Source organism: Gavialis gangeticus, unplaced genomic scaffold, assembly GCF_001723915.1.
Source record: "Gavialis gangeticus isolate Ggan-Ray unplaced genomic scaffold, GavGan_comp1, whole genome shotgun sequence".
Taxonomy (NCBI): Eukaryota; Metazoa; Chordata; order Crocodylia; family Gavialidae; genus Gavialis; species Gavialis gangeticus.
Window position 1 is genome coordinate 6,358,174 of NW_017729017.1, and position 19,258 is coordinate 6,377,431.

General features: G+C 47.4%; 1 protein-coding gene across 1 annotated transcript in view; it reads right to left on the minus strand.

Moving 5' to 3' along the window:
- Window positions 1–19,205, minus strand: part of TP53INP2 (tumor protein p53 inducible nuclear protein 2) — a 78,608-nt gene extending 59,403 nt beyond the window's left edge. The window contains exon 1 of the mRNA XM_019513074.1: window positions 17,278–19,205. The gene's annotated coding sequence lies outside the window, so the exon portion shown is untranslated. The remainder of the gene's footprint in view (window positions 1–17,277) is intronic.
- Window positions 19,206–19,258: the final 53 nt, after the last annotated feature.

The following is a 19,258-nucleotide window of genomic DNA, read 5'->3' on the forward strand; positions in this document are numbered from 1 at the left end:
AAAGCCACAAGCAGGTTCCTTCTCTCTGGGTGCGCAGGTACATAGTGCTTGATGGAAAGGTCCCCAAAAATCAATAAGAGCCTTTGCCTGGAATTATTTGGATATGGGACACCTCTACCATGGCTTGAGTGGTATAGGCTGAAGCCCTCTGACACTGAGATCAATGGACTTAGGGTCAGTCTGTTAAGGAGACTTGTCTGACGGCCTCTCCCTCTTTCCCGAGTGAGGCTTGTAGCTCTCCTGCTTCCAAACAGGTGAATGTGGAGGCAGGTAGCTCTCTTCCTCCAGTACTGCCCCACAGATCTCATTCCCATTCATAAGATGCAGGCAGGAGCAAGCCCAGCCAGAGTATTTTGAAAGTATTAATTTAGTCGCAAGGTGACAGAGACAGAGCAAATGAAGGTTGTGGACTGGTATCCCCAGAGGCAACATTGGCAGGGCCTGTTTTCTTGCTGACGCAGGCTTTCTGGCACAGTCAGGTACTCCAGAGGTGAATGATGCATACACTATTTGCTAGGCCATTCTACACACACCGTGTCTAACATATTATCAACCATGTCTATTGAATACGTGGTTTCAAATGAGCCTTTTACTCTTGTCCTCCATTACATCTGCTTTCCCTTCATAATAGTTTTTCCTCCTGTTCACACTAGGACACAGCCTTCCCTGCACTGATTTCAGCATGCTTTTGCTTTTCCTTTCCTCTCTTTCTCTCCATCCATCTCAAGCATCTTTTTTTTCCTACATGGTTCTTAAATACCTCTCCTAGAAGTCTCCCATTCTGCTTCCCTCTTCCAGGTTTGTCTTCTCATTCTTTCCCACCCATGCATCTCCCACCCCACAACCATTCACTCTGATTTCTTCTCTTCTTTCCTGAAAGAACCAGTGACTCCTCAACCCCCAAATACACCTACCCTCCTCCCCCATGCTGCAGTTACAGCATTCTGTGGAAAAAAGCAGGCAAAGGTGTGGACAAGAGACAGAGGACCAAAGGGGTTGGACTAGATGAGCCTTGAGGTCCCTTCCAACCCTGTAATTCCAGGTTAATGGCCCAGAAGCATCCAGCCCACCAGGCAGGTCTTCAGAGGGTGAAGGTGTCCAGGAGACCTATGTGTGCCAACTGCCAGTCGCAGTTTGAATGCTCAGTTAATAATGTATACAATCCCTATTTGTTCATCCCAATGTCCAGTCCAGTTCATTGATCATAGATCATAGTTTCATAGAAGAGTAGGAGCTCATCTAGTCCAACCTCTTGCTTAGCTTTAAAGGTGGCTTAATGTGGGATCATCCTTGTCTGTCTATCATAGGCCCATGAAGAGGTCCTGGCTCCTGGAGTCAAGCAATGTCCAGATCTCAGGTTTCTGTTCGAAGAAAACAGAGTCTCTGGCCTTTCAGGTTGTCAAAGAAAGCCTGAAAATGTAACCCAAGTCTAACAGATGCACAGCTGCCTCCTTGAACCTGCAACAGCCTGAAACAAGAGGTGCAACCTCCCCTATGCATCTCAGTGGACCAGTAACTCCAAGTCTCACTTCACTAGGACTCCTGTGCTGAGGTGGCATTGGCAGGACTATGCGTTTGGGGCTTTCCCAGTGATCACCACTCCATCCAGACTGCCAGGGTCATACTGGCAGCAGCTACCACACAGGAAGTCCTCCCTCCTTCAGGATAGGCACTAGCCCAGGTAGATGGCTCATGCAAGTACCTCTCTAGTTGGGAGTGGGGCCAGGGATGCCTGCCTACAGTCCCAGCTTGCTCTAATCCAAGTCTGTTTAGTGTAGCAGCCCCACGTAGTCTGCATTTGCCTTGTAGTCATCGTGTTCTGCAAATGAGGAACGCACCATTTACCACTAAGAGCTAAGACAGTGACAGCTGGCTCTGTAGGTCTGGACTTCAGGGAAGGGCCTGTGTCCTCTGTGTTTGTACAGTGTATAATGTCCCAATTCCATTGAATAGATTTCATAGACATTTGGGCTGGAAAGGACCCCAGAGGATCATTGAGTCCAGCCCCCATTTCTGGCCTCTTGGCTGCAATGCAACAACTAGTTACTTGCATGAAGGTGCCATACCCAATTTGGTGTTTTCCAGACAAGAAGAAAGAGCCTCTGCTACAAAGAACAGAACAGGCTGGCAGGTTGGACAGAGCTCAGGGAGTAGAGCAACAAAGACAGGAAAGATTCCCTACCACTTTTCTGGAGCATTGAGTCAGACTTATTTGATCATGTGGGATATGCCCAAAAGCTGCATTGTCTATGGCTGCAGAAAGAGCACTGACATGACTGAGTTCTTGCATTTGCCTCTCACTGCATGAAGCTAAACTGTTCTGACATGTGAGATCACCTGTGATCATGCTGTTAGGTTTCTCTGGGAGGTATATTAGCTTCCATGAGACCATTAATGCCACAAATTGCCCTGACATCTTCCCTGAAGATCCAGAAATCTGTAAACTAAATTAAAAGTTAGGTTAAAACTGGGAGAGGTGGAGGGAAGGCTGGTGTGCATATGCAGGAAAGCAAGCAGAACTGCTCAGCTGTGTCAGATCCTACAATAACAGTTAATGGAGATTCTCCCTTAGCACAAACCCTAGGAGCTTGTGTTTTAGGAGCAGGGAGATCAGGCTGTACCTCTGCTGTTGCACATTAACAATCACAAAGTTCTTTGGGTAGCCATGATTTTGGTACAAGATCCCATTACCACTCTCCTGCTTCCCTATCCCAGCATGGCAGGCATTAGGACCCATCAGAAATTCATCAACCTTTCACAGAGCACTTATACAGGCAGTCCTCGACTTGTAACTCAAAATGTTGTAAGGTTTCACACTTACAACCTTTATAAATTGACACTGTTTCAACTTTCTGACCTCAGTTTCGACTTTACAACACTTGATCTGATGCCAAGCCACACCAGCGCCCAAGATCGCTGTGTTGTTCTCCAGGGAGATGGGCATCTGTCCAAACTTCCTTGGACACTTTCTTTAAAAAAAGCAGGCAAAAAAACTCCAGAAAACCCTGCAGCCAAGACTCCTGAGAAGACTCCAGCCAAGAACCCTTCAAAAAGTCCAACCAAGAGCCCTTCAAAACGTACAGCAAAGTTTCCTCAAAGAAGTCCTTCCAAATCAATGTGATTGCTATTTACAATATAAATGCATTAATGTAGCTATATTACTCATCTATAATTGATAGAGTGCAAAATTCTGGATTATTTTTGATGAAAAAAAAGGGTTCAGGAACCAACCCCCCATTTATAATATTGTTTCCTATGGGAAAATCAGTTCTGAGTTACAATGTTTCGACTTAAGAGTGGTTTTCAGGAACCAATCGTGTCCTAAGTCTGAGGACTGCCTGTATTTGTTAAATACATTACAAGTTGTCAAGAGCAGAAATCAATCAATTTCTATCCTAGAATGCACGCTTTCTCCTAGCAACATAGCACAGAAATGTTACCATGCCTCCTTGCACAACACATCACCTCTTAAGTTATTGAGGTAAATGAAGATTTGAGGACTAACAAAGCCCAAGCACACCCCAAACGGGACTGAGAGCTGTCTGAGGAAGGCTTGTAGAGCACATTCTTTTAGTCTAAATAAATTGCTTTTTAAGTTTTATGGTTTGAAGGTATTCCCCTGTATTAATAAAAAAAACACAGGGCAGGAGGGAAAAGGCAGTTGGACACCTTAGTGTAGCAAGTGATTTGGTGAAGAATTATGGGCCACTTTCTTAGCTAACGCAAGTCTGAAGATCTGAGTCCATGGATGCATGAAGGGGCTGCTGAGATGGATATTGAACCAAATGTAGCAATTGCAGAAATTGTTTTTTATGCTCGTATAACCACGAACAGCCTTCCCTGTCATACAATGTAGCATTTGTACCAGACCACATGCACTAGTCCGAACTAATCCCTGATGTAACTCCAGTGACTTCAAAAGGTGTTCAGTTTGGCTTGGAAGAGCTACACATGTGAGAATCAAGGCCTATGCTGAAGTCCTCAATTTGTGCTGCTTGTGAGTAGCCTTTGTTTGATGGACCCAGGCAACCTTTCAAGCCAAAAAATAGCTCTGCCTCGGCAGCCATCCCATACCGTGTTCCAACCATGCATTGTTTTTTTAAGCTGATTTTTGCTGTAGCACAACATACAAGCATAGTGGCTGGCTTACACTGCAAACCATCACAAGCTAGCTCATGCTTCTGTAGGAAGAGGGTGTAGAAACAGGCCATTCCTGGGCAGGGAGGAATCTGGTTCTGCTCATTCGCAAGGGGAGGCAGGCAGGCCCTGTAAGGCTGCGGATCAGCAAAGCCTTTAAGCACATGCATTGGCTTCAGGAGCAGGACTGGATTAACCCTTTTGTTCACTGGATTAACCCTAGGCAAACAAACTCGTGGACCCCTACTTTTTTCACTCAATACTTATAAGATGTAAAATAAGCACAGCTGGGCCCCTTTTTCCACTTAGGGCCCTAGGCATGTGCCTAGTTTGCCTATGTATTAATCCAGCCCTGTTCAGGGTGATTAAATACTTTGCTGAATTGCAACCAAAAGGAGCCGGAGAGTTTCTATGCTGTCTTTGGATGTTTCACTGTGGCGTGAAGGCTGGTTTGTACTAAGTCCATCCCTGAAATAAAGGTTGTACAACGGGCAGTATGACCAAAAATGTAGGTAAGCAACAACACCATGACTCCCCCCAAAACACTGGGTTGATGACCCAAAATAGTCCTGCTTTGAGTGCCAGGGAATCCGAGATCCTAGCACAGAAAAATGCTTGAAGCTGCCTCTTCTGTTGCTCTAAACCAGTGATTCTTAAGCAGGGTGCCGTGGTGCACAACCAGGTGTGCCAACATCTACATGTGGCTCACAAGATAAACCCAGAGATTTTAAATAGGAATCCATAGTGTCACAAATATTTTGCCCTGCTGTGATCTTTCTGATTTCTTTGCAACAAAAAAAGACTAATATTTTTTCCAAAGTCAAAAAAACAAGTGAAAGTGAAGTGCTCCCATTTTTCCTTAAGTCTAAAGAAGCTGAGAACCACTGCTCTAACCACTGAATTTTGCTCAAACATGAAAGTACTCCCCAAGAAAAATTTCTTCACAGAGTGAGTTTTAGGGAAGGAGTTAAAAACTAGGTTAGCTGAGTACATAGTACTAATAATGCAAGTTAGACATTAACAGAACTGACATTTGGCCTGTCTTCTAGCAAAAAAATAAATGGTCTCCATATGTCCTTGGTGGGCAGAGGGAAGGTGGAAACTGAGGTGTCAGGAGGTTAAGTGACATGCCCAAAGTTACACATCAAGCCAGTGATGAAGCCAGTCACTGAAACAAACTTTGGACTTTCAAACCCCAGCTTTTAACTACTAGAAAAGGCTCTGTTCCTACAGATATAACTGCTACCAAATGCAGAGTATGAATATACCAACAATATAATGTAGGCAGAAGTGGGCAGGGTTTTGCTACTTGTTAGCTACTCTGCAGTGACTGCTCCTGTTTTTACTCTATGGTTAATAAAAGCTCAACTGTGGTAACTTACTCCTCATCCACTGAGGGCTAATCTACCACAGTTTGGCTTCCACTTATAACCCCATAAGAGCATGCACATGGGTGGTCAATGTGGAGTACCTGAATGTAAAGTCCCGCATCCTTTTATCCAGTGGCAAATTACCCCTATATACATACACACAGATCTGTCTAAGAGGTCCTACTATTTCAGTTTGCTTCCTCTTACGTCTTTATATGCGTTTTAAACAAAAATAAACAAACACACAGTAGCCTAATGCTCATCCTAAGTAACCATGTAATAATACATCCTGTCCTGGTCAGGCTCAATCCTGCAAAAAACAAACTTGTCAGAATGACTGATGGAGGCAAAAATTCCCTCAAGCAGTGGTTCTCAATCTTTTTTGTCCCAGGACCCATTTGTAAAACGTCGATGACCAGTCCTGACCCAATACCCCTCTCTCCCCACCTTCTGCCCCCAGGCCCCAGCCATCCAGGGAGAGCATGGGGGCCCCCAAGTAGCCCCTCACAGACTGGAACTCTGCCAGCCTGCAAAGGAAAAGCCATGGTTTCCCATGTTTTTCTCTTTTAAAAGAGAACCCGTTTTTAAAGTTTGTTCACAACTCTATCGTATATACTTGCAACCCACTTTTGGGTCGTGACCCATGGGTTGAGAAACGCTGCCCTGAAGGACATAGGTTTTAGCTTCCTGCCCTGAAGGTGTGATACTAACACAGAAGTAAACACAGTGGGGCAGATACTTAGCTGGTATAAATCACTGATTTACTACTCTGATTTACATCAGCCAATGAATTGACTTCAAGTGTTAGAACTGTGGCAGACCTTAACAGCTTGTTTTGTTACAGCGAAAGCGTGGGGAGACACTAGGCTGAGATCTGGTTTATAGCCAAGGGCAGATTCAGGGGTTTATCTTAATAGAACCTGCCCATAGCAATTTGCACTAAGCAGAAGACTAAGAATTGAGTCACTTGTCACTGAAGTTCCTTTTACGGGAAGGCCAGAGGACAGCAGTAAGTTAGCTGTTGTTTACAGTGGCCATGTTCCTGCCTCACTTGCTCACCAGGTATTTCTTTCTTTAGCAGCCAGTAGCTTGGAATAAACAAGCTGTATATTTTGTTTCCTCACTCCTGTTAAAGGAGCCCTTGAAAACAGTGGCTACACACATGGTGGATAGGGATCTAAATGCTGCATCCAGCTATGGTTTTCAAGCCAGATTTTATCTCCAAACTTGCTTCTTCCCTGCATAGAGATAGGCAATTCCACAATGGTGTCTTAGTCTCATGTCCTTTCTGAAAGATCAGGAAACTTATATGGTGTGTTACAATTAGTGGATGTTAAAGCAAAATACACCCAGGAAAGGCAGGCAGGGCATTAGTGCTGGATCTTCTACGTACTCAGGTTGTGTTTTAACTGCAGAATTAATCCAGGCTTTTACTTACGTGCTGCCCCAAAGCCCCTCCTATCTACACACAAAACCCAACCCTGGCACACACAGCGTGCTTTCAGCCCAAGCTCATAGTCTTGTCTGGTGTGGCTGGCTGTAGTCTAGCCCTGAGTTTGCAGCAATGATGCAAAGATGAACTACTCAAATGCCAATACTGCTTTACTGTTTTCCTGTGTGTCCAGGAGATACGTTGTGTCCCACAGCTGACTGGGGTCTCGGTGTCTCAGTCTGCTTCAGACAGCTCTATCAGAGGTCCAATGGCAAATGTGGGTGAATACAGCTCCAGGTAGAAAACAGGAATTGAAGTGTGGTTATGCCAAGAGCAAAGCTAGGCCAGGCTAACCTAGGTGCCAATCACCACATTAACTCTGGGAGGCTAGAAAACACACTAAGCAGATGAGCTGCTTCTTCATGAGTGAGCAGAATCCTTTCACGTTACTTCTCTTTAGCCCCATCTATGACCCTCCACAATAGAAGGTGAAGCCAGTAGCAAAAGGCACTTCCAGCAATGGTTTTCTCTCTAGGTGAGAACATCCTAAGTGGCCTTCCACTCTTACACAATCCAATCCAAGAAACATCCTCCAAGATAATGCAAAATGGCTCAGGAGTGGCTTCGCTATGAAAGGGTCTAGTCTGAAGACCCTGGAATCTTGTTTCAAATGGAGCGGGTTAGTTTCCTGCTTCAAAGGTTCCCAAGTGGAGATACTGAATCCCAAACATTTTAGTGGGGGGAAGGTGGGGGGTTGGGTGAAACCTGAGGACCAAGGTTCTTCCTATTCTGCAGAGAGATTTAAGAGCCTAAGACATCTTTCACCTAAGTTAGGGTTGCCCTGGCTGCCTTAGCTAAAATACAGACTGTATGTTCCCCATAGAGAACAAGAGTGCAAACAGCAGGAGGAGACAATGCCAGGCTCAGTCATTCATGATTTAGTGTGAAGAATACGCAAGAGTCATGCTTGGTTAAGGATGTTTCCAAGGGTTGTTCCATGTACATTTGTGCTTTTGCCAGCATGGGCCACTGTCCCACTCCCTGCGTCTGAGAAGCAGCTGCACTTCAGGAGTGGAGAAAGAGGTTCCTGTATGCAGAATTTGGGAATGAAAGCTGTTATTCAGAAGTCTGTTGTAGACAGACGTCTCTACAAGCACCAACATGACCTTTCGTCTTGATCCCACTCCCACTGAAATCTATGGCAAAACTCCACAGTCTTCAGTAGAGGCAGGATCTGGCTTGTTATTTCCCCATGCCCCTCAGCTAGTGACTCTTTCCAACACAATAAGCAAATATTCTTCTTTGTGCTCTTGACCATCGTAGCACTTTTCAGGAGCAAGAGAAAAGATACACCTTTGCTACTCAGGGCTAGAAGATAACCTGCTCCCAGAGATCCACAGCACACATTGCAAAGTTGTAACACGATGCATCTTGATCCACTAGCTGCATTCAGCTATTTCCTTGCTTGCAGTGGTACAATTCTCAGTTGCAGCAGGTGTGGGGAAATAGAAGGCTCAGAGCTACCGTAGTTGAAGAGAGAGTGACAAGCAAAGCAAAGAATTCCTGTGGAGTTTTAGAGAAGCTTGTTATTGAGCTTCAGCAGGTTTTGGTTTCCTTCATACAACTATAATCATGTCCATGGGCGACTGGTGCTGCCTTAGTCGGGAGGGCACATGCTCCCACTGTGACCAATCCCACCGACCAGGGGGGTGTCCCCCGCGGCCAATTCCGCTGCCTGGGAGGACCCCCATGGCCAATCCTGCAATGCTGCGGCCGCTTCTGGGAGTGGCTGCAGCAATCAGCCGGTGCTTGCGGGGGGGCGGGGGGCACCGGCAGTCGTGCCTGCCCCCCCACCTATTGCCTAAGCGGCAAGTGCAGCCAGTCAGGGGGTGCACTCCCGTCCAGCCCCTACACGTTGCCACTGATCATGTCAAGGAACCCCATAAAAACATAGCACTCATGGGACCCAGTTCAATCCCCATCACTGGACTTACATCTTGGACTGTCTGATTTGTAATGTACTTGTTGGGACACTGTTCAATCTCATCTCCACTCTGGCTGGTAACTGGAGTAACTAGGTTTCCCAAGTCAGTTCTTATTGTAGTGCAGAGGTAAACAGACCATTGATGCTTTGTCCACACTTCTGAGACCAGAGGGAAAAAAATCTTTCATCTCAAACCTCATACACAATGAACCTACCAGTGAAATGCAGCTGATGCAATGGTAAGACATGGCTCCTACACAATCCTGCATCCATTCATCTGAAAGCAAATAGGATGATGTGGATTCTCCCCAAGAAAGGAAACTGTGGTTCCTCATAGGAGATTCAGTCTAGAGACTGAATCTGTCCTACAGAAAGAAAGTAATCCCATTCTTACTCCTAGGCTAAGTACAGACAGTAAAAAGCCTGGAGCTGAATCAATTCAGTCTTTGTAGGTTAGTCTGAGCTGCAGAATTTAAACTGAGAAACAACTGGGCATACATTTACTTTTGATTCAGGAAATGCAGCTACATGCCTGCAGTGGCACAGAAGCTGGGGTGGGGGGGTGCTAGAGCATGCCTCTCTAGCACATAACCCACATGGGCTGGGTGTTCACTACTTCTTCTTGCTCCCCCAAGGTCTCTGGGATCTGCAGTCCAGAATCACAATAACAGGACTCTGCTGAATAGCTCATCACTTCCTCTTTCTGCTTCCAGGTGTCTCTGGGATATGTAGTCCACAGTTGCAACCAGCAGTTTCTGTAAATTTAGCAGGGCAGGGCAGCTCTGTACTTGGGGGAAGGTGGGTTTAATGCCCCCTCCCTGGCCCCAGACCCCAACTGGACAGCACAGCACAGCCTAGGGCTGGAAAGCATGCTGAGATGCTGGGAGACTGTGATTTAACTTGAACCCGCAAGGGGTCTGGGACAGAAGTTTCATAAACTAGTTTGACCCAAACCAGTTAAACCTGATGCTACATTTAACCAGGGCTCACTACTCAGCAGCTAAATGAATCTGTCAGAACAATGGATACACATGGGTTCTGATGGTTTTGAAAATATGGCTCTAGTGATAGAGTCTCAACAACTGGAAGCCGGGCTTCAGGCTCTCACCACTAGTAACAGGTTTATCTTAAACTAGTTTCAGTCATTTTGAAACTGGCTTATGTGCACTGAGCTTCTGTTCTGTTACAGGTTTAAACCAGTTTCGGATGGCTTAAACCGATTTATATGCAACTTCTGTCCCTAGCCCCAGGGGTAGCACTTGCCCAGTCAAATTGGTTGTTTGGGATTTTTTGACCAAAAAAAGGAAAATAAAATAATAAATTAAACATGTACAACAATGAAAAAAATTCCAGCTAGCTCAAGTTTTTCAACCTTGCAGATCATAGTAATGGGGTCCTTACAATCAGCAATAGGGAAGGCTTGTGGGTAGCTTAGAAGAAAGGGAGCTACTCTGAGCAGGATATGCAAGGATATTCCTTAAGGCTGCACACATCTACAGCCCTCGCTAGATGCTTGGGGCAGCAGTGGGCAAAGCAAACTCAGCCTGGGCCTGGGCCTGGGCCGAGCTAGCAGGTGCAGCAGGCCCTTATGGTCAGGAGCACACTGCCCTAGCGTGAATTAGGGCTGGAGAGGATAAGTCCACTGCCCCCTCCCCTTCCTGTCTGCAAAGCAACTGGCTGCAGAATGACATAGCTTAGCTTGTTTGTGGAAGTGCTTGGCAGGGGGCACCTGCTCACAGCCGACAGCTAGAGGATTACATTGTGCTAGCTGAACAAACAAAAGCTTTGTTTTTTTTCCCTCTCCAGCACAAACACAGAGGTAGCTGGTGCCACCAAGCTCCACTGGGTGAAACAAGGTGCTGTCTGCGAAGCATCGAAGAGGACTCCAGCAACCTCAGGCCTAAGAGCATCATCTTGGCGTAAGCAAACATAACATCCTGTTCTCTTGCAGGCAGGAGCTGATGCAGTTACTGCCTGATATGGCATCTCTGCAGGAGCTTGATTTGGGCTGGGACTCAAAAGGAAATGCTATTATTACAGTTTCATGAGTCATGGTATAACTTGACTTGTCTTCACCCTCATCTCTGCCCTCAGGATTCTGCAGAAAAGAAGATTAAACATCTCTTGGTTTCTCTCCACCCAATTGGCCCTTGGCTGCCTGAGAGTAGGACTGTCAGCAGAGTTGCCTTGAATTCCACCAAAACTCTTCCCCCTGCACCAATCTTCATGGCCCTTTTTCTCCAAGTAGCTCCTCTCCTTAGGGATGGCTCTGGAACTGGCAGCAGGGGGAAGTGGGCTGAGGCAGAAGCGTCCTAATAGGGTAAGAGGAACAATTAAGGTTCCTCTCACTTCCTCAGTTTTCAACAACTTTCTTCTCCTCCTTCCACAGTACCCTCTGGTGGCTGGACACACCATAGAAAACAAGCAGTGTTCAAATAACACCCACTCAAGGCCAAATTAAATTGTTTAAAGATAAAGTTTGTCAAACTGCTTCCAAAGGTACAGCTGCTCTAGACTTCTCAGTATTTTAATCTTGACTGGCTAAGACCTTCCAGCAAGTGACAATAAGAGTAAGTGCCTTAAACAAATCATTTTCCCCCATAGAGCAGCATACAAGACTCAGTTTTGTGAATCGTTGTCACTGCAAATAGTCTCACAAGCTAAGAATAGGAAAAAGAAATCACAACAAAGACCCATGATGCACAGAAATCCTGCAGAAGATAGGAGTGGGAATCCATTTCTTTGTGGTTACCAGGAGCAGCAGATCTAGACTCACATCCTGTAATAACAGTAATGATACTGATGGGAAATGGCACAGCACTCCTTAAACTTTCCATAAATACTGCACAGCAGGATGGCTACTGACGACTAACAAGAGGAAATGTTTTTCCTCAGCAGAACCAAGAATACCCAGCATAGCTGTCACTAGAGACGTAGGAGGGACAAATCGGGTGCATCCTTGTGATGATCTTTGGGAAATGCTATTTTCAACTTGCTTTGCCAAAAAAAGTCATGTGCATAAGGCTCTATTCTTCCCTTTGCTGTCTGTCATCCCCCAATACTTGGAGACAAAGCACAATGCAATGACAAGGAAATTTCACAACCTTCCTTCAAGAGAGCCCTTAAACAGATGTTTTGGAAACATATTAACCCAGCAGGCTCTCCAAGGCCACCTGTTTGGTTTAGATGTGCTACGGTGATCATTTGCAACTATAGGTCCACATCAAGACACAGACCTTAAGCACCAAAGCGCATCCCTGTGTCACTGGGGCAAAAGGAAAAACCAATAGCTGACAGCTATCACAGAGTTGTTAGCCTCTATAGACAGGCCACCAGACAATGCACACTTTATTAGTCTTTTGTTCTTATAAAAACTCTGGGGTGAGAAGCTTTTACTCAGCCTCTTAATATTCTGCTCACCTAGAGATTTTTTTTTTAAATGGGAAACATCAGTATGTTTGTTGGCATCAGTGTCAGAGCAAATATGGGGAAAGTCCATTTTGCTCCTGGACTTGGTAAGTTTGAAGGACAGTTTTACAAGGTTGGGTTAATTTTACTAGTTTATTGTTGCAGAAAACTTTGATACATAAAGTCAACTTTTTACTTATTTGTTCAGCAACAGGGTTCTAAATTCATTAATACCTCTCCCTAAGGGAACCTTATCTGTATCAGTGTGATGCTCAAAGTTACAGCTGATTCTTGCAACTGGATACAGTGGATGTCAGTGTCTGAGTCCTTTGACACTACCTGGGCTAAGGGGTCTGTCCATAGGGATCCAATTCAGGATTATTCAGAATTAATAGGAAGCAAAGAAGTGATTAATTGTTGGAAAGTCTAAGAAGAAAAATGTTTTATTATTAGGATTTTAAATTCAAGGGAGGGAAAAAGTCTATTTTGCTTCAGACTGGACCATTCAGTTTCATCACTTAAGCCAAATGAAATGCAAGATATGAATAAACACTCTGCATGGTTAAAAACAAATTAAAGGATTCAAGTAAGCACCTTGACTACTTTATAGTGATGGTAGTAACACATGAAAGGAACACTTTCTCTCCAAAAACATTGGCATCTTACACTGGCAGATACCTCTTTAAGAATCCTCTCCCTCACATCTTGCTGAACCAAATGGACCATTTTCTGTAGCTGAAGGGGGCATATTCTCACCTGGATGTCTGAGAAGCCAAGTTAAGTGTAAATTCCTGGGTAGTTACATAGTGCAATATACACCGAGTCAAATTTGTCCCTCACGTAGCTTGACTGAGGTCAGAGGTGTTTACAGAGGATTAATTTGACCTATCCCTTATTTTAATTCCTTGCACATATGCCGTATCTAGAAAAATATTCATTGGTGGACTTCAAAGCTTGTTTCAAAAGGCAGGGGTATAAAAATGGGCTAAGGTGTTACTTGTGAACTTTGCTTTTCACCATTTGCAGCTTTGTTTTCCTCCATTTGATGCACATCTTTAAGAATATTACTGGGTGTAGCTGCATAAGTGATCAATAGGCCAATATCATATTTCTTCAAATACAAAACAACCTTGAATTCCAGGTGAATGCAAATTTTTTACTTTCAATTTAAGGAAGAAAATAAAACATAAAATAAAGACACATCTGATGCACAAGATACTTTTCCACCCTTTCCTTAAAAATGGCCTGCATAGTAAATTCAAAAGCGCATCTTGTACTTAAAGGAATATAACAGGCATTATGTTAAACCATGTGGAGGACTGAGTACCTGATAGTCATACTTTCAAGATGCAACAGTTTCCAGTCTTGCAGTAAACTGTATGGTACTTCTATCTGCTTAAAATCTATTTGTGCCTCAGGTGAGGATGGGGATGGGTGGAATATGGGCTGTTTGTGCAAAACAAACAGCAGAATAAGAGGCAAAGAGGTTCTTTGATAAAATACATATTTTGTCTTGGCAACAGACACTAGATATTTGTGCCTTAAAATATTCTGGTATTTTGTTATCTTTATGTTCATGCAGATATTCCTGAATTTTGATTACATTATGAAATATGTGTTTGACTAGTCATTTTTTAGAGCAGGAGCATCTCTCTTCTGTTGTAGGAAAAATGGGAAGAGAGTGAAAGAACATTTGTTTTAGGGCAGGATTTTTCTTGATAATACTGGCACCAAGTATGGAACAATGAAAAGCTCAAATGGGATGAAATATGCCCCTCTCCATAAGCACAGAAGCCCTACCCATTTTAACCAGGGTTCTACTGCCTATTGTGTCCTTGTCTACACTTTTTACGAAAGTACTCAGTGCTTATTGAGCTGCTTTCTTACTGACATCCATTTGAACACGGTTTTTAGCACAAGGCAGGGCAGGGTAGCAGCTTGGAGTCTGACTGGTTCAGAGGGGCATGAGGTTTGGTAGGCAACAGTCTATTTTGTCTGCCTGACTCCAGATTAGCACAGCTAACCTACCTCTCACTGCCTTAAGCCTTAACTTGGGGCCTAGGTGGTATCTATTCCTTTGCCGGGGGGTGGGGGGGGAAGAAGGTGTGAAACTGCCTTGGGATTCTGTTTAATGGGGAAAATATACAAAAAAGTGATTTGGATCATGTCCAACAACAGCTTCCCAGTGTTACTAGTGGTGAGAGCCTGAAGGCCAGCTTCCAGTTGCTAAGACTTCATCATTGGTGCCATATTTTCAAAACCATCAGAACCCAGGTGTATCCATTATTCTGCAGATTCATTTAGCTGCTGAGGAGTAGGTCTTTATGAAAGCCTGGCTCTAGTGACTTGACATTTACCCCCCCAAGAAGCAGGTGTAAATGAAATGGTACTAAACAGGTTCAATAGCCAGGCTTTATCTGCACAGCTTCTAAAACCCCGTCAGCTGAACAGGGAGCTGTTGTTATATACCACAACCTTCTCTACACTGCAGAAGTTTACTCAATATTTTAGTGCCCGTCCCTGCATCTCTGTCAACCTGTCAAGGCCTATTTAAAGGCTCAGGACTACGATGAAGGACACCCAGTTCAGGAAAAACACTTGCCCATGTTCCAAATCTCAGATCCCGAAAATCCAGTTGTTCAGGAAACTTCAAATAAATGTTTGTCCAACAATGCAATTAGCCACTCAACTAAATACACAGAGAATTCTAGCTCAGGGGTCGGCAATGTTTTTGGGCTGAGTGCCAGAAACACCTGCAACCTTAAATTGTAAGATGTTGGCGTGCCAGGGTGGATGGCAGGGGAGCGGTGAGGGGTCCAGTCCTTGTTGCGGCAGCACAGCCACAGCCCCAGCCACTTCCCCACCATCTGCCCCAAGGCACACATGCCAAGCAAAATGCTTTTGCATCATAGGCCCCCACTGAGAGCAAGCACTCCTTGAAACTGGCTCTGCCAGTATCACATCACGTTTGGGCAGTTTGTCACCATACTGCTGGTGCGCTCACTAACCAGCTGCTGGGGGACCACCCCCGCACCCAGCCTGCTGCTGGGAGCCCTGCGTCATGTCCCACTGGTGCCCCCCCAGAACTGAGAGGCACCAGTCACCCATGCTTTGCATGCCATGCTCTGGCACCCATGCTGGGGTTGCCGACCCCTGCTCTAGCTTGTTTCCTTCGACAGTGTCACTGACCCAAGCAATTATTACACCAGGCTGAATAGATTGCATGTGAATAGCTTCATATTGTGGAGGAAGGACACATGAAAATTTTAGGTCAGATTTTCTTGAGCAACTGAAACAGTTTTGAAGGATTTTTACACAGAGCTGTGTGTCCCACAGGGCAGTCAGTAAAAAAGAACTTCCTATTTTATTTGACAGCTAATTTTATTTGACCTCACACATAACGGGTTAGGCATTATATTATGTTTAACATAAACCCTTTTTCATCTTGCTCAGTTCACTAGCTTAGCTGCTCCGTTGGTCGTGACATGTTAATGGTATGGGAGAAAAGATCGGCTTTGATTGATGACAGACGTAAGGTTAGCTAGCACATTATATACCTTACATTTTAAAATAACAGCGCCGTAAAGAAACCCGAGTTGTGGCCAGCAGCAGGGCTGTGATTGAGGGTAATGTACTGCCCCACTTCAGCAGCCTAGTTCTCCTGGCTGCGGGACTCCCTGGTCCGGCTCAGCCTCAGCCGGGCAAAGCCGTTTGCCTCCGAAGATCTCGGCGGACTGCGCCGGTGTCGGCACTGAGCACATCGCCCCCTCCGCAAGGGTCAAGGGAGGACAGTTCAGTGTGCGTGGGTGGGGGAGGGCCGGCCTTGATGACGTCTCAATGTCAAATGCAAATCAGTACACGTCACCATAGGCTCCCAATCCCAACGAGCCAATGGGGACAGAGACGAGGTTTTCATCCGAATCCGTTGATGAAGAAACAAACAAGGAGAAGGGAGGCGAGGGGAGAGGAGGCGGTGCCGGGAGCGCGCAGCCGAGCCCGAGCCCGAGCCCGGCCCAGGGAGGGAGCCGCTCTGCTCCGGGTGCTGGCGCGGCGCTGCTGCAGCTGCCCGCAGAAGGGAGGACGCTGCGGGGCAAAGCGGGGCTGGGGCAGTTGCCCCTTCTCGCCCCCCGATCCCGTCCCAGCGCAGCCGGCCCGCGGTGGGGGCGGCGGAGGGAACGGGCCAGGCACAAGCTGGGCCTCCTCTGTGCACGGGCCGCCCCGGAGCCGCAGCCCGCTCCGCTCCCCGCCGTGCGCCTGGGCCGACCTGGAGGCGCTTCGCCTCCTCCCGGGCAGGGCAGTTACCCCAGGCCGCGCAGCGGCAGTGCAGACAAAGGCAGCTGGAGCGGGGGCCAGAGGCTGGTCCGGGACCTCGCTGCCGGGTCTTTTGTTTCCCAGCGGGGCCGAGCCAATCGCCGCTTATGCAACAAGCAGTCTGCTCCCGCCGACCTGCCTTGGCATCCCCCCTCCCCCGCCCCCGCCCGGCGAGCCGAGCCGAGCCGAGCCAAGCCGAGGGAGGCTCCTGCGCCTTGGAGACAGACGGGTCCCGAGCGCCTTCGCCGCTCCGGCCCGAGACCGCGGCTTGTAGCAACAAAAGACCAACCTCGCCCTCCTTGTCCTCACGTCTCCCGGCCTCGGCCACGAGCCCGTCCCTTCTGCTGTCCCGGCCGGCCGGGCACTGCTGGAGCACAATGCGCACCGCGCACGGAGCACAAAGAGCGGCCCCTCGCCGCACGCAGCGCGAGAAATACAAAGAGACCTGAAACCACCCGGCCCGGACACGGGGGGGGGGCCTTGAAATGCGAGGACGGGCGCAGATCGCAAGGGGCTCGGCGCTCCACAGAGATGGGGCCCAGCGAACGGGCCGCCGCACAAAGGGGCTCGGCGCTCAGTGCAAGCCTGACTTCCCAGCCCGCCTCCGCGCCCTGTCCGGAGAGGACGACACTTACCTTGCCTTTAATGTCATCGGTTGTTTTGTAAACAACAAAACCACAGGAAAGCCCACAAGATTAAGTATCTGAAAGCACCGGCTTTAGGCAGAGTCTGTGAGGTAGTTTAATTGAAATCAACAAGCGACCGGGTCAACGAAAAATCCAAGAGACAAGAAAAGGATGAGGGAGGCGGCGGTGCTGCTGGGGTCTCTGCTCTTCTCAGAAGAGATGCACCATTGCCAGGGCGGGCGGCGACAGCTGCTGGGTCCGGACCTCCCCGGCCTGCAGAGCTGCTGTTCTTATTTTCCTGTTATTGCTGCTCCCCCAGCTGAGCTCAGCTCAGAATTTAGAACGTTCAAACAGCTGATTGTGACGTCACAAAGGGGTCCGCCCGCCGCCGGAGTAACAGCTGCCGCGGAGCAGCCAATGGGAGGCCGACGTCGGTTGGGGGCTGAGCTTCAGGGATGCCCGGTGCCGAGGGGCACGTGAATGCCGGCCCCGTGCGGAGCTGCGGGGCGGCCGCGGCGGGTTGCCGGGCGCGGGGCCAGTAGACAGCCGTTAGTCCCGGCCTCAGGGAGGAGCCTACGGCCCCACTTCTCCGGCTGCGGATTATCGCACTGCCGCTCCGCGCTCGCCGAAGATTTTCAATGGGAAGCAGCGTCCTAGCACCACGCTCATTCAGTCCCTGCGTGCTAGACAGCGTCCGCGCCGCGATCTGACCCCCATGCCTCTCCCTAGACGCCCCTCTCTTCCTCTGAGTGCTCCTGCGGCAGGCAGTGCTCTCGGTCTGCTCCGTCCCATCCTAACTGGGGGTAATGACATGCCAGCCGTGCCAGGGGCTTGTCTTGAAGCTTGCTTTCTTGTTTGTGAGGCACTTTGCCATCCTGCCAGGAGAGGTGCTGGAGAAGCACAAGCACAATGCAAGGGCCTGTTGAGGAGAGCTGCAGTCCATGGCCACATTTCTTCTTGTCTCTGTAGCAACAGGACAGGCGAGGGACTGACTTGCTAGCCCACCCCCATCCGTGCCATCTAATAATGAGTCCAGAGGGAAGAGGCTGCTGTGCTTTGCAAGCCCACAGCTACTTCCTGGCCTGGAAGACTGAATTCTAAAGCACCTGAGGTCAGTAAGGATCACTTGTGCCTTCCTGCACAGCCACTGGTTACAATGAGTGAAGTAAGGAGAGAGGGGAAGACGGTGATGGTAATGGGGGAAAGGAGACCAGTGAGTTAAGAAATGACAGGAGAGGAAAAAATGAGTGGAAAAGGAGCAGTGAAGAGGAGATAGTCCTCTTCCTGCTGGATGTGCTGTCCCTATCAGTGACAGGCAGAGCATAGTGCTAGCAGAGGAAACCGGCTGGGGAGTCAGGACATGGCTGGAGTGATAAGATGGTCTCGGCTTGCCTGACGGAAAGCGAAAGGTAGTGGTTGATAGGAAGTGAGGAGAACATGAGGGACAACATTGTGAGGATTCTTGGAGCTCAGCAGCTTCCAACACAAATTCACTCCCCTGCTCTGTGGCTCAGTTTTCCTGTCATTAAAATGTGGATAATAATATAGTGCCTTTCAGGAAAACATGCTTTAGTTGAACACACGTTACTGGGCTCAGTGCAGGAGTAACTGGATAGACCCCTCTGACCTGTGTTATGTGGGAACCATGATCTAATGGCTTAATCTTGCCTTAGAAGTCTATGAATTCTTGGGAAGGGCTTTGAGCACTCCAGATGAACCAGGTGAAATACCTCCTGAACCCCATGCCCTGTTTCAATCCCTGCAGCTCAGGCAGGTCACCTTGGCTTTGGGTCCCTTGCTACAAGAAGAACAGCTCCATATATTTGATGGTATCTGAATCTGCTTTGCTGACAACAGTGCTTGGCCAAAGGATGTTATTTCATTTATCCCAAGCACATTGCATGTTGGGGAAAGACAGGGAAGCAATGTATCCATATAAAGTGACTATGAAAATAGTCTTGTTAGGGACACCATTTCAGTAGCAGAGTCA